A 13,026-nucleotide genomic window follows, 5' to 3' on the forward strand; every position below is an offset into this window, starting at 1 on the left:
GTCTGCACAGAGTTTGTGCTTCCACAAGGGCCAGCTGGTGCTCGGGTCCAGTTGGCCCGGCACTCGCCAGGTCAGCCACAGCACGAACAGCAAGAAGAGCAGCACTGGCGCTGCAGCCATGTTGTGGTCACCTTGGGGAGTCGGTGACAGGGTGGAGTAGGCTGTGGCGGGCGTCAGGGGGCGGAGGCGGGGCTCAGGGGGGCGGGTGGGGTGGGTAGCAAAGCACAGAGGGGTGGCGCCCGGGAAGGCTTAAGCCTTTCCCGGGTGACACCTCAGCAGGGATATCTGGGGGTCAATCCACAGACTCTACTGGAGAACACACGGAGCTGGAGCTCCGTCCTTCTCTAGTCAAGACCTTCTCATGGACTGAAGACCTTCTCCTCTAGTCGCTGCCTTGGCAACTAGAACTCTCCTTCTCGTCCAATCACCTGCCTTTGCTCCTGTGACTTCACAAGCGACCCTCCACATGATTCTAGTAGTCACCCACCCATCCCCCCCCCCCCCCCCGCCAACTGGTCCTTTCTGGCTTTCCTTAATGTCTCATTTCTGGTCCATCCTAAACTAGCCCACTCCACTTCACCATCACTCCCATCCCCCATTCCTGGTCTGGTACCTCCTTTTCTGAACTACCAAATCCCACCCATGACTTGTCACAGCTAGTCTATGGTTCCAGGCTCCCTCCCCTTCAATCTCTTTGAGGTTCCTTGAAGCCCCACCCCAAGATCCCTCTGATTAGGAAAGGGGAAGGTGAATAGAACTGTGAGTGAGGGTGTAAACTGGAGACAGTGGCCTGCTTTTTTTTTAAGGCGGGGACAGGTGGGGGCAGAGAGATGGACATTAGTCTTCAGGCTAAGATCTTGAGATTCTTATCTTTATCCGTAAGGGAAGAAATTATTTAATTCAAAAGCATATTTTTAATTCTCATTTTGTGCTACCAAAGCCCTAGCATGGTGTGGGAGTGGATGAAAATCAAAAGACAAGATATCTGGTCCTGGTCGGAAAAAGTCCACAACTTAGTGGGAACCAACTGACAAAACCGATTGTCAGAGAAGAAAGCTAGTAGCTAACATTTCTTGAAAGCTTTATGTCCAGTTGTTATTCTGAAGGAAATTTTATTTTATTTTTTCTGACCTCTAAGAGGGATCTTACATTTTTCTACTTCCCTTTCCAAGACTATTCCCTCTTTTGCACTGTGTAATCTTGAATTTAAATCTGAATTAGTTGCATTGATTTTCCCTTGTGTTAATAGTCAAATTATGATACAATTTGAATTATTGAAATGCATATGGAGGGGTTTCTTTTCTTATTTTTAATGAAAACTCATGTTTTTTAAAATTAGCACCTAGGGGACTATAGGTGGAGACTTAATATGTAGAGTCATCAGCATGATAATTGTGATTAAATAAACACAAATCAGTTCATGACAGATGATTTCACTTACTATTATAATCAGCTTTCTCCTCTATAAAACAGCACAATTAGTCCTAAATTGACATTCACTAATTGTATATTAGAGTTTCAAGGAAAACAATGAAGAGTTGGTGACTAGCATAATGATTGAGATGTGTTTTGACATCAGTAATTATTATTATTTTTAAGATGGGGGTCTTGCTATGTTGCCTAACCTGATCTCCAACACCTGGACTCAAGCAATCCTCCTGGCTTGGCCTTCTGAGTAGTTAGGACTACAAGTCACCAAACCAGCCCAGTAATTATTGTTTAGTAGATCTCTTTTTGGACACTAAAATCACTACTAATATGATTGTATATGTTTGAAATTGGTTTTAGGAGCAACATACAGATTTGATGCAATTCCCATCAAAATACCCATGAATTGGTGTGAATATACTTAATATACAATGAGAGATATGAAAAATTGTGCTCTATATATGTAATATGAATTGTAAAGCATTCTGTTGTCATATATAAATTTAAAATAATAATAATAATAATAAATGTCATTTTTCCAGAACTAGAACAAACAGTCCTGAAATCCATTTGGAAGAATAAAATATTCAGAATAGCCAAAACAATTCTAAGTCAATAAAGCAAGCTGGAGGCATCATCACAATACCTGACTTCAAATTGTACTACAAAGCTATGGAAATAACCACTGCATGGCTCTGTCATAAAACCAGATACATAGACCAATGGGAAAGAAGAGAAGACACAGAAAAAGATCCAACACAGTTAACACTCATCTGATTCTTGACAAAGATGCCAAAAACATATTGGGAGAAAAGACAGGCTTTAAACAAGTGGTGCCAGGAAAATTGGTTATCCATATGTAGACAAATAAGATTAGACCCTGTACAAACTTGAAAGAGATCAAAAGCCCAGGAATTAGACCAGAAACTATGCAAATCCTTGGAAGAAAATATACATTTGAGACTCCAGCATATAGGTACAGGCAATGACTTTCTTTTTAGAACTCCTAAAGCTCAGAAAATAATGACAAAAGTTAATAAACAGAATGGCATCAAATTAAAAAGCTTCTGCACAGCAAAGGAAACAATTAGTAACATGAAGAAAGAACCTAAGGAATTGGAGAAAATATATTTGCTAACTACTCTTTTTTTTTTAAGAGAGTGAGAGAGAATTTTTTAATATTTATTTTTTAGTTTTTGGCGGACACAACATCTTTGTTTGTATGTGATGCTGAGGATCGAACCTGGACTACATGCATGCCAGGCGAGCGTGCTACCGCTTGAGCCACATCCCCAGCCCTGCTAACTACTCTTTGACACAGGATTAATATCCAAACTATATAAGAAACTTTTAAAAACTTAACACCAAAACCTCAAATAACCTAGCTTAATTGGGCAAATGAATTAAAAAGATACTTCTCAAAAGAAGAAATAAAAATGGACAACAAATCTATAAAAATGTTCAACATCATTAGCAATTAGGGAAATGCAAATCAAAACTACAGTGAGCTTTCATCTCACTTTAGTCAGAATAGCAGCCATCAAGAATATGAACGATATGGGGCTGGGGTTGTGGCTCAACAGCACATTGCTTGTCTAGCACGTGCAAGGCCCTGGGTTCGATCCTCAGCACCACATTAAAAATAAATAAATAAAAATAAAGGTATTGTGTCCAACTACTTAAAAAAAAGAATATGCACAATAATAAATGCTAGAGAGAATGTGGAGAAGAAGGGACACTTTTTTCTCTGTTGATAGGATTATAAATGAATATAACCACTATTGAAATCAGTATGGAGGTTCCTCAAAAGACTAGGCAGGAAACCACCATATAACCAAGCTATACAACTACTCAATGTTTATCCTAATGAATTAAAGTCATAATACTAGAGTAGTACATGCATACCCATGTTTATAGCAGCACAATTCACAGTTGCCAAACTATGGAACCAAACTAGGTGCTTATCAAGAATGAATAAATAAAGAAAATGTGGCATATACACACAATGGAGCTTTATTCAGCCATAAAGGTGAATTATGTCATTTGCTGGAAAATGGATGAAACTTGAGAACATTCTGTTACACAAAATAAGCTAAACTCATAAGATCAAGGGAGCCTATGTTTTCTCTCGGATGTGGAAGCAAGAGAGGAAAAAGGAAAAAAAAAGTGAAAATCAAATGGAGATCAGTAGAGTGTAGGAAAGAGACCAGGAGAGGGAGGAGTGAAGGGAAAATACTGGGGAATGATATTGGCCAAACTGTAGTGTTATATTGTGCATGTGGAAATATGTAATGACAAATACTGCCATGATTTACGACTATAATGTATCAACAAAAAAATGGAAAAAATAAAAGAAAGCAAACAAAAGAACAAAATTGCTTTCATGTATATATGTATGTATGTATGTATGTATGTATGTATGTATACAGCCTAGCCAAACATCTATTGTGAGCATAACATTAATACTCTGGAACAGTGTTGAGCAAATCATAGGTGTAAGCCTGACACTGTTTTTTTAAATTGTTCCCTTTATTCCTTTTTTCTCTTTCGTTCTTTCTTTCTTTCTTTCTTTCTTTCTTTCTTTCATTCATTCCTCTCTCTCTCTCCCTTCCCTCCTTCCCTCCCTCCCTCCCTCCCCCCCCCTCTCTCTCTTTCTTTCTTTCTTATTTCCCAGGCTGGCCTGAACTCCTAGGCTCAAGTAATCTTCCTGCCTCAGCTTTCTGAGTAGTTGTGACTGTTGGAGCACACCACGGTGTCCAACAATGACACTTGATTTTGTAAACAAAGTTTTATTAGAACACAGAAGCTAATATTATTTACCCATAGTCTAGGCTGTTTTTGTGCTACACTGGCATTTGAGTGGCAATTAAGACTTGCCTACAAAGTTTAATATGTTTATTATCAGTCTCTTTTCAGAAAAAGTTTGTTGATCCATGATTAGATTATAGACTAAAGTCAGCAGAATGAATACATAAACATTTCTTTTCTTACGACTAAAATTGGCTGTATGAAATGAGATAAATGATCTATTAATTGCCAAGATATATGTCTCTTCCCTATAGAAAGTGTGTATTCAGGACTAGAAATCTTGGCACTGTGTCATGTCAAATGTAGGAAAAAACCTGGCAGTTCATTTTGATGAGACTTAAGAAATTTCTTTTCCAGGGCATTTTGAGGTGTATCTAAAATTTGTAGATAATACAGGGAAGAACATTTTAATCTGCAAATAGATTATGTTCATTATTAGTTTGTAATCATTTCACAACTATCATATAATATTAAAGCATCATAAGAGACTGCCTATCATAATAGAAACTTTTATGACTCTAGCCATTAACTTGTATTTTTCTACTTATTGTAGACCCATACTTTTAAGCTAGTGCTATTGGTAAAATATATGATTATTTAACTCTGATTGCCTTACTAATTTTGACCAGTTTATTTTTCAGATATCCATTTTGGGGTTTACTCTTTCAATTAATTTTGGGTTCCATGGGCAATTAAATTGTTGTTGAGTATGTAAGATGTTGCAGTTTCTATGTAAGTTCATCTAAGTGCTTCTACCACTATTGATGGGCAAGGATATAACTAATTTAGTACTTTTACTTGAAACTGTTATAGTTCTACTGTACGGGATTTGTTTTCCTGACACAAAAAAGTATAAAACTAGAAAAACTAAACATTTTCAGGTATTAATTTCAGAGAGATGAAGCTCAAGTAAGATGGTGGTCATATTGAGGTAAGGAGAAAATTATCAAAGTGCAAGATTATCATAGTGGTTGGAATTTTGTGGACAAGAATGTCTGAGCTATTTATGGTGGGTGCAATGTGATTATGTGTGTGTGTTAGAGAGAGAGAATACTAAAAGCCTGGAGGAAATTTATTTTTGATATGAATGTACCAGATGAGACTCTTTAAGGCTTAGCAGAGGTTGACTGCTATAAAGGAGACTGAAGATGATGCTAAATGGCAATGTTGGAAGAAATTAGGTTTTCAGCAGAGTCAGGTTGCAGCAGCTTCACTAATATATCAGGTACTTAATTAAGAGTTCATAAATAAGCCTTAGCAAAAAGAACCACACAAAAAAGAGTAAAGGGAAAATGGTAGACCTAAATTTGAAACCAAAATTGATTCATGCTGAAAATGTATGAGGCAGCCAGAAAGGAAAAAGGAAAAGAAAGGTGTGTGTGTGTGAAAGGAATCTGAGGGCAATCAAAGGGAGATCAGTAGAATAGAGGAAAGGGATCAGGGGAGAGAGGAAAGCAGGTAAAAGAGAAATACTCAAGAATGATATTGGCTAAGTTTTATCACTATATTGTACATATGTATGAAAACATAACAACAAATCCCACCATTATGTACAAGTATAATGCACCATGAAATATGGAAATAAAGAAAAATACCAAACCTAGTGAGGCACGGAATATGCTTATAATCCCAGTGACTCAGGTGGATGAAGCAAGAGGATCACGAGCTCAAAGCCAGCCTTAGTAAATAGAGGTGCTAAAGCAGCTCAGCAAGACCCTGTCTCTCAATAAAATACAAAATAGGTCTGGGGATGTGGCTCAGTAATTGAGTACCCTGAGTTCAATCTCTGGAACCAAATAATAATAATAATAATAATAATAATAATAATAATAATACCAAATCTAATATGATCAAAACAATTCACCAGTAATTAGCCTGCATGACACATAAAACAGAATATCCTTTATAGGAAGAAAACATAATCCAGACTTCCTATGATGTATCATCTATAAATGACCAGAATATAATTAAAAAAAATTTTTTGGTACCAGGGATTGAACCCAGGGGTGCTTAACCATTGAGCCACAACCTCAGCCCTTTTTTGCATTTTATTTAGATACAGGGTCTCATTGAGTTGCTAAGTGCATCCCTTAGTTGCGGAGGCTAACTTTGAACTCTTGATCCTCCTGCCTTAGCCTCCTGAGTCGCTGGGATTATAGGCATGTAGAATATCATTAAATTTTGCCAGAATGCAAAGAAGATAGAAAAATGAGAACCACAAGAGAAAATATCACATATAAAAAAAGTTCCGTGAGCTGACCCAGATGTTAGGATTAGCAGAAAAAAATTTAAATAGTTTTTATAACTAATTTCAAGGAGTTAAAGAAAAGCTTAATCATAATGAATACGTAGATATGGGTGTCAACATATAAATGAAAAATTTCTTTTAAAAGAAATAAAAAGTACGGTATTGGAAACGAAAAATTCATGAAACAAATCTATCATCAGATTGTATAGTGCAAAAACAGCAAAAAGTTAACTTGGAGATAGACCAATAAAAATTATCTGGTCTAAAAATTAGAAAGAAAAAAATAGAGACTTGGTTACTATCAATACAAAGTGACCTAACATACATATAATTACATTTCTAGAAGAATAGAGGCATAAATTGTACAGAAAAAAAATATTTAAGACAATGATGACTAAAATTATCCCAAATTAACAAAAAAGATGTCAAGAGATTTAGGAAACTCAGTGAATACTAAGGTTAGTTACAAAGCAAATCACATCTAGATGCATCAGAGTCAACTGTAAATGATCAATTAGAAGGAAAAAGGTCTTGAAGGCAATTAGAAAAAAGTGGTGTGTTATGCATTTGTAAAAATGACTAAAATGATAGCTGACTTCTTATCAGAAATGAGAGGTTAAAGTTAATGGAAAGGTTTAAGGTGCTAGAAGACAAAAACTGCTAATCCAGGATAAATCTCTTCAAAACTGAAAGCAGAATAGACATTTTAAAATAAATAAAAAGTAAGAAAATTCAATACCAATAGATCTCTACTATTAACAATGCTAAAAGAACCTCTTCAGGATAAAAGGAGATGATCCATCAGGTAGAAACAGATGCACTGTGTGTTTTAGTTAACTGTGTAATAAACTTAATGGTTTAAAATAAAAATTCTTTGTTATTTTTTCCTTATTCTATGATTTGGCTTTACATAACCTGATGAGTCCTTTGCTCTAGGTATTTATTACTGCTTATGTGGTTTCCTTTCGCAGGGATTGTTTAACCAAAGGTAGAACTGACAAACTCCTCCTACCTCAGCCTCCTGAGCCACTGGAATTACAGGTGTGCACCACCACTCCCGTCGGAAAGCGAAGCAAAATCCAAAGGACCACCAGGTAAAGTGACATCTTACTCCCCTAGTCCAGCCGCCGTCCCCTCTCCACAATCTCTATTTGCAATGGAAATCTTACACCTTCTGGATGAAACAGAATGATGCAAATCTCTGGCCAAACAAATGGGAAGGCAGCAGCCTATAGTCAGTTCTTGGTTCACTTCCGTTAGCCGGTAGCGGCTCAAGGGGCGGGCAACTTCGTTCCAACCTTCAAAGGAGGAGTTGGGGCGGGGCTAGGTTTTGCGCATGCTCCCAAGGCAGGTTTTGGGGCATGCTCAGAGCAAGCGCACGCTCACAATTTCCGGTGAGAGCTTTCTTCTGGAGTGGAGGCGGTTTCCTGCGGAGCCCCGCGGTAGGTGGGTGAGTGCTGCGAGTATAATTGCGAGCTTACTTGTTTAGAAGAAGACAAAAAGGGTGTGCTTGGATTTACCCGTGTTTTCCTTCCGAGTTTTTTCCCCTTATGCTCTATAACCTTGGGTTCTGGGAAATGAGAGCCAGCTGGAGAAGCTTTGGTTACTGTGGCAACCATGTGTTACTGATTCTGGTTTTTGAGGATTTGAAAAGAGAATTTGTGTTATAACTCCTCAAAGTACATGCTGGGTCGCATTCAGAGTCACATATTATTTCAAACTCAGGTTTTTAACCACGGAAATTGACTTTAAAAGATTTAATTCTGGTAGTAATGTGGAAAAGCAGTATTTTAGGCAGGGTAACTAGTTAGAAAGCTAATGCAGTGATTAACACAAGTGAAACAATAGGCATTTTTTCTTCATTAGGTATATTACATTGAAGTTTGGTAACAAAATCAACTTGGAAGTATTTGAAAGCAGTCTGGTTTGGTAATGGTCCTTGTGTTCAATTTCTGATGCAGAGGATGCTGTCTATCTGGACAATGAGAATGAAAGAGAACAATATGTCCTGAATGACATCGGGGTCATTTTTTACGGAGACTTCAATGACATCAAGAGTAGAAGCTGGAGCTATGGTCAGGTGAGCTGCTTAAAATTTGTCATTGTCAAGGCGTTTTTAGTTAATATATTTTTTTTGTCACATACATTACTGCAGGGTCCCATACATTGATATTAGACAGGTACAATTTCCTACTTTTCAGGATCTAAGACTCAGAGACAGAAGGCATTAGAGTAGAGACTTATAAAGGCAACTGCATAATTTATCAGCTGAAACCACATATCTTCCTCTGATGACAAATGTTACAGAGATCAGAGATTCTGTGGATGTCATGGCTCCAATTGAGAAATACTTTGGCATCTTAATATAATGAAATCTCATTAAGTCAACCTAGAATGGATTGAAAACCTCATTTTCTTATTTTTTTTTAAAAAAGGTGTTTTGATAGCAATGCAAAGAACACTGCAAGATGTGTGTCTGACTAAAAGAAAAACTTTAAAAAATTATTAGTCTGAGATGCCACTAATTAAAAAAAAGACTATTAGCATTTTTATCAAGGAAGGGCCACTGGACTTTTACATAGACACATGTTATCAGCTGCAACCTCAAGTTACTGTCTAGATATAAAATAGCAAGTGGTATTTCCTTAAGATATTCAAGAATTCAAACTTTCAATTTGGTGTCTTTAACAATGGTGCAGATGAATAATATTTTGCCACATTTCCATACATGAATGCCCGGTCTATGATTCAAAATGCTTTTTTTTTTTGTTAGCACTACAAGAAAAGGTGAATGTATAATTTCTCAGCGATTCCTGGCTGAGATGACTATAACTGTGCATTATTTTTCTGAGTATCCAGAAAACCTTGGAATCTCAGAGATTCCACAGAACCTGACTACAACAAGTCACATGATACATTCATAACTTCTGGTGTCTTGCTTTGACCTCCATATGGGATTTCCATATGTCTTTCACCCTCAGCCCCAGGCTGACCATTGGGACTCATGTCATGAACTCTTATTGCCACCAGCCAGCTTTGTGACAAGCTTCACCCTAACTTCTGAGAATGCTCTATCTAGTGTCCAGGCTTGCCCACCTATGTTTCTGATATCCTGCCAAGCTAAGATTTATGTTTGCTTGCCTTGTTTTTAGATTCTTTCCTGGCTCCCCAGATAAAAGCCCTCTCCTTCCTCAGAGACATCACCTTTGACTACTGTCTGTTGTCCAGTGCCTTTATGTTAGATCCCCATTTTCTAGCCGTAATGTGATGTCTTAGTCTGTTTTCTGTTGCTATAACAGAATTCCTGAGGGTGAGACTTTATAAAGGAAAAAAATCTATTTAGCTCATGGTTTTGGAAGCTCAGAGTCCCAGGTTGGAAAGCCCCGTCTGTTCAGCCTCTGGAAGGTCCCCCTAGGCTGTATCACAAGATGATGGAGAAACAAAAAGAACTAGCCATGTACATGGCGTGGGCTTGCTTTATAAGCTGTTCTCACAAAAACTAACTCACTTGTGAGACCCTTTATGGCCCTAACTTGACTCTCTTCAGATAGTTTAATGGGGGGAAAGTTATCAAGGTAAGTAGAAAGGAAAATAAGGAGTCAGGGTCAGGGTGCTCCGAGCCAGCATGCCTTCAGGTAGGCACCCTTGATCTCAGGCCCTATGGCTACCATCATTCAAAAGAGACCATTAGTTTATGTCTTTCAGCCAAAATAATCAGCCATACCCGTTGCTTGCAGAGATACAGGGAATAGTGAACTTTGTAAATTTCTTTAACTCAAGAGCCGCTAGCATGTTCACAAACACAACGGAGATGTGTGGCTTATGGGAACCAGAATAATGAGTTCTTTATTTATCTTATAGCTGGAAAACTGGTGGAAATACAGATTACTGCACCCAGTGCATCAGTTTGAGGTACCCCCAAGAGTTGATACTCTAACCAGATTTAGTACAGAAGGAGTTGGTAATGAGCCAGAAAGATGGTGGTCTCTGTCACCAGTACTCAGGTCGGTGACATGCAAGGTTCCTGTATTTAAAGTTGTCTCCTCTCGCTGTGTCCTACAGTGTAGGCAGAGACTCCCCATCTGGCCAGCTTATTATTATTTGGCCTTTATTCCTCTCAAAGACAATGCTGGTGTCCCTGTGGCCAGCATTCCTTCTAAGGAAGCTGAATTGGCTCGTGGGCTCTGCCCACGATAATGCTGTCTACCTGCTCTGAGCCTAAGATATTATCTAAGTGAAACTCCCTTGGCCCTGAGGTCATCAAAGGGGTACCGTAGAGGACAGTTGCTATGTGCAGTCTCCTTCTATTGGGGGTGCAAGCTAAGTGGGCCTGAGGACCTTTCTGTGACACACCTTAGAGCCACTTATTTTCAAGACACATAAGAACTCGTGTTACTTCCAAGGTCAAAAGACTTCCGAGTGACTCTGTCAATCAGTCCTTCCTTCACCTGCAGTCATATCTTGGATAGCTCTTTTAAATTAACTTGTACAATTTTTCAAAGAATTTTGAGTCAGCTCACGACCCTTGGACACGTCTGCTCTCTAGTAGTTCTTTTGTATTTCTAGCATCCTTTGATGTTCCTCTGTACGTCACTGAAAAAATTTTTTATAAAGGTACGTCACTGAAAAAATTTTTTATAAAGAACTTCTTTCTTCCACTTTAGCAGTTCATACTAAACATTCTGGGAGATCACTGTGTAGAAAATACACATTTTTTTTTTAGGCACTAAGTTGTGATTTTATTTATTTTTATTTTCTGTAGAGACTTTTTTTTTTTATATCAGAGATTGAACCTGGCGGTGCTTAACCACTGAGTCACATTCATTTCTAGCCCTTTCTTATTTTTTTATTTTTAAGACAAGGTCTTACTAAGTTACTTAGAGCCTCACTACATACGTAGCTGAGGCTGGCCTCAAACTTGCAATCCTCCTGCCTTAGCCTCCGGAGTCTCCAGAATACAGAAACTATCTTGTTTTAAGAGTGGTTATTAAGTAGCTTCTCATTTTTCCCCCCAAAATAGTTTGAAGATGGCATCCTTGATGCTTGTTTGTACGTGATGGACAGAGCACAAATGGACTTCTCTGGTAGAGGGAATCCCATCAAAGTCAGCCAGGTTGGATCTGCAATGGTAAGCAACTTCTATTGATGGCTGAAAACTACCACGTGCACCACTTGCCTCAGCATAGTTGTTGGTTCATTAAAAACTGTTGAAATAGCAACTCACACTTAATAGACTTTTATTTGTGACACTCTGACTTATGACACCCTGCATAGCTCTTGACTTCTCTGAGCTTGTCATGTGCTGTAAAACAAAAATTTTATCTCAATACTGTATGTTTCTTGGGCTTCAGTCAAATGCTGATAGATATCATCCTACTGCACAGTTATCCTTAAGAACCTCTTGCCTGGCAACTAAGAACTGACTTTAAAAAAATACATCAATGACTAATCAAAGGGTCGATCAATCAAACATCAAGGAGCACAAAGATGTACAAGACCCAGATTTTCTCCACATTTACACTGGTGTTAAGAGTAAACAATAAATAGCTCTATAGAATTCTAGTCTCTATAGCTGTGATATCTCACCAGAGAGCTTTATTGCTTATGAAGTGGATATCAATTCTGCCCAGTCATCTAATAAGGTAGGTGCAATAGGTATTCCCATGCCATTTTAAGGAAGCAGGGTGATGTCAGTTTTTAACTCCAAAGCTAGACAGGTTCTACATTTCATGCTACTCTTTGTAGGCTATCGTGAAATGTCTTTGAGGATACAGAGATCCTGCAGTGGGATGGCTGAAAAGGATAAAGAATACCCATGAGTGGGAAGCTTGGAGCCAGGGTTAGAAGCAGATTAAATGGGACCCTGGGTACTCATACACCAGCATACAGCTCTTGGTGGAAAAAACATATGTATCACATTTGGTTCAGGAGCATAATATTCCTGAAAAAAAAATCTTAAAACAGGCTCTATTTCATACAAAGACTGAAAATTTGATTTTAGCAATGTCCTTAAGTTTTATAAAACATTCTCCTTGAAGAATTTTATCTTTGAGTTGAGTTTATATATTCTTTTTTTGAGGGAGAGGGGGTTACTGGCGATTTAACTCAGGGGCACTCAACCACTGAGCCACGTCCCCAGTCTTATTTTATTTTATTTAGACACAGGGTCTCACTGAGTTGCTTAGAGCCTCGCTTTTGCTGAGGCTGGCTTTGAACTTGCAATCATTCTGCCTCAGCCTCCCCTGAGCTGCTGGGATTAGAAGTGTGTGCCCCCGTACCCAGCTATATATTCTTTTGACTTAAACAAAATCAGTATTGCTGACATACAAATATTAGTCCAAGGATGATATGGCATGTAATTTCTTATGGTGGTTTCTATTTTTTCAGAACTAAGTTACTTGTAAATTTAGGACATGTGAGGACGTAAAAAGTGGAGGTGGTTTTAGGATGAGGGTGCAGCTCAGTGGTAGAATGTGTGTTTTAACATGGGTCAGGCCCCAAGTTCAATTCCAGCACTGAAATAAATTAAAAAGTGACTTTGT

General features: G+C 38.2%; 1 protein-coding gene and 1 pseudogene across 3 annotated transcripts in view; one reads left to right on the forward strand and one right to left on the reverse strand.

Annotated features, from left to right (window-relative positions):
• The window catches only part of LOC144373332 (transport and Golgi organization protein 1 homolog), a 44,578-nt gene extending 36,845 nt beyond the window's left edge, over nucleotides 1-7,733 (reverse strand). Inside the window, exon 1 of one of the 2 annotated variants that reach the window (XM_078036421.1) lies at nucleotides 7,497-7,733. The gene's annotated coding sequence lies outside the window, so the exon portion shown is untranslated. The remainder of the gene's footprint in view (nucleotides 1-7,496) is intronic. The other variant, XM_078036422.1, reaches the window with a different exon arrangement.
• Nucleotides 7,734-7,820: 87 nt separating this feature from the next.
• The window catches only part of LOC144373353 (coagulation factor XIII A chain-like), a 49,061-nt pseudogene continuing 43,855 nt past the window's right edge, over nucleotides 7,821-13,026 (forward strand). Inside the window, exons 1-3 of the transcript XR_013433066.1 lie at nucleotides 7,821-7,926; nucleotides 8,446-8,564; nucleotides 11,505-11,612. The product of XR_013433066.1 is annotated as a coagulation factor XIII A chain-like (transcript). The remainder of the gene's footprint in view (nucleotides 7,927-8,445; nucleotides 8,565-11,504; nucleotides 11,613-13,026) is intronic.

The sequence above is a fragment of the Ictidomys tridecemlineatus genome, unplaced genomic scaffold (assembly GCF_052094955.1).
Source record: "Ictidomys tridecemlineatus isolate mIctTri1 unplaced genomic scaffold, mIctTri1.hap1 Scaffold_36, whole genome shotgun sequence".
Taxonomy (NCBI): Eukaryota; Metazoa; Chordata; class Mammalia; order Rodentia; family Sciuridae; genus Ictidomys; species Ictidomys tridecemlineatus.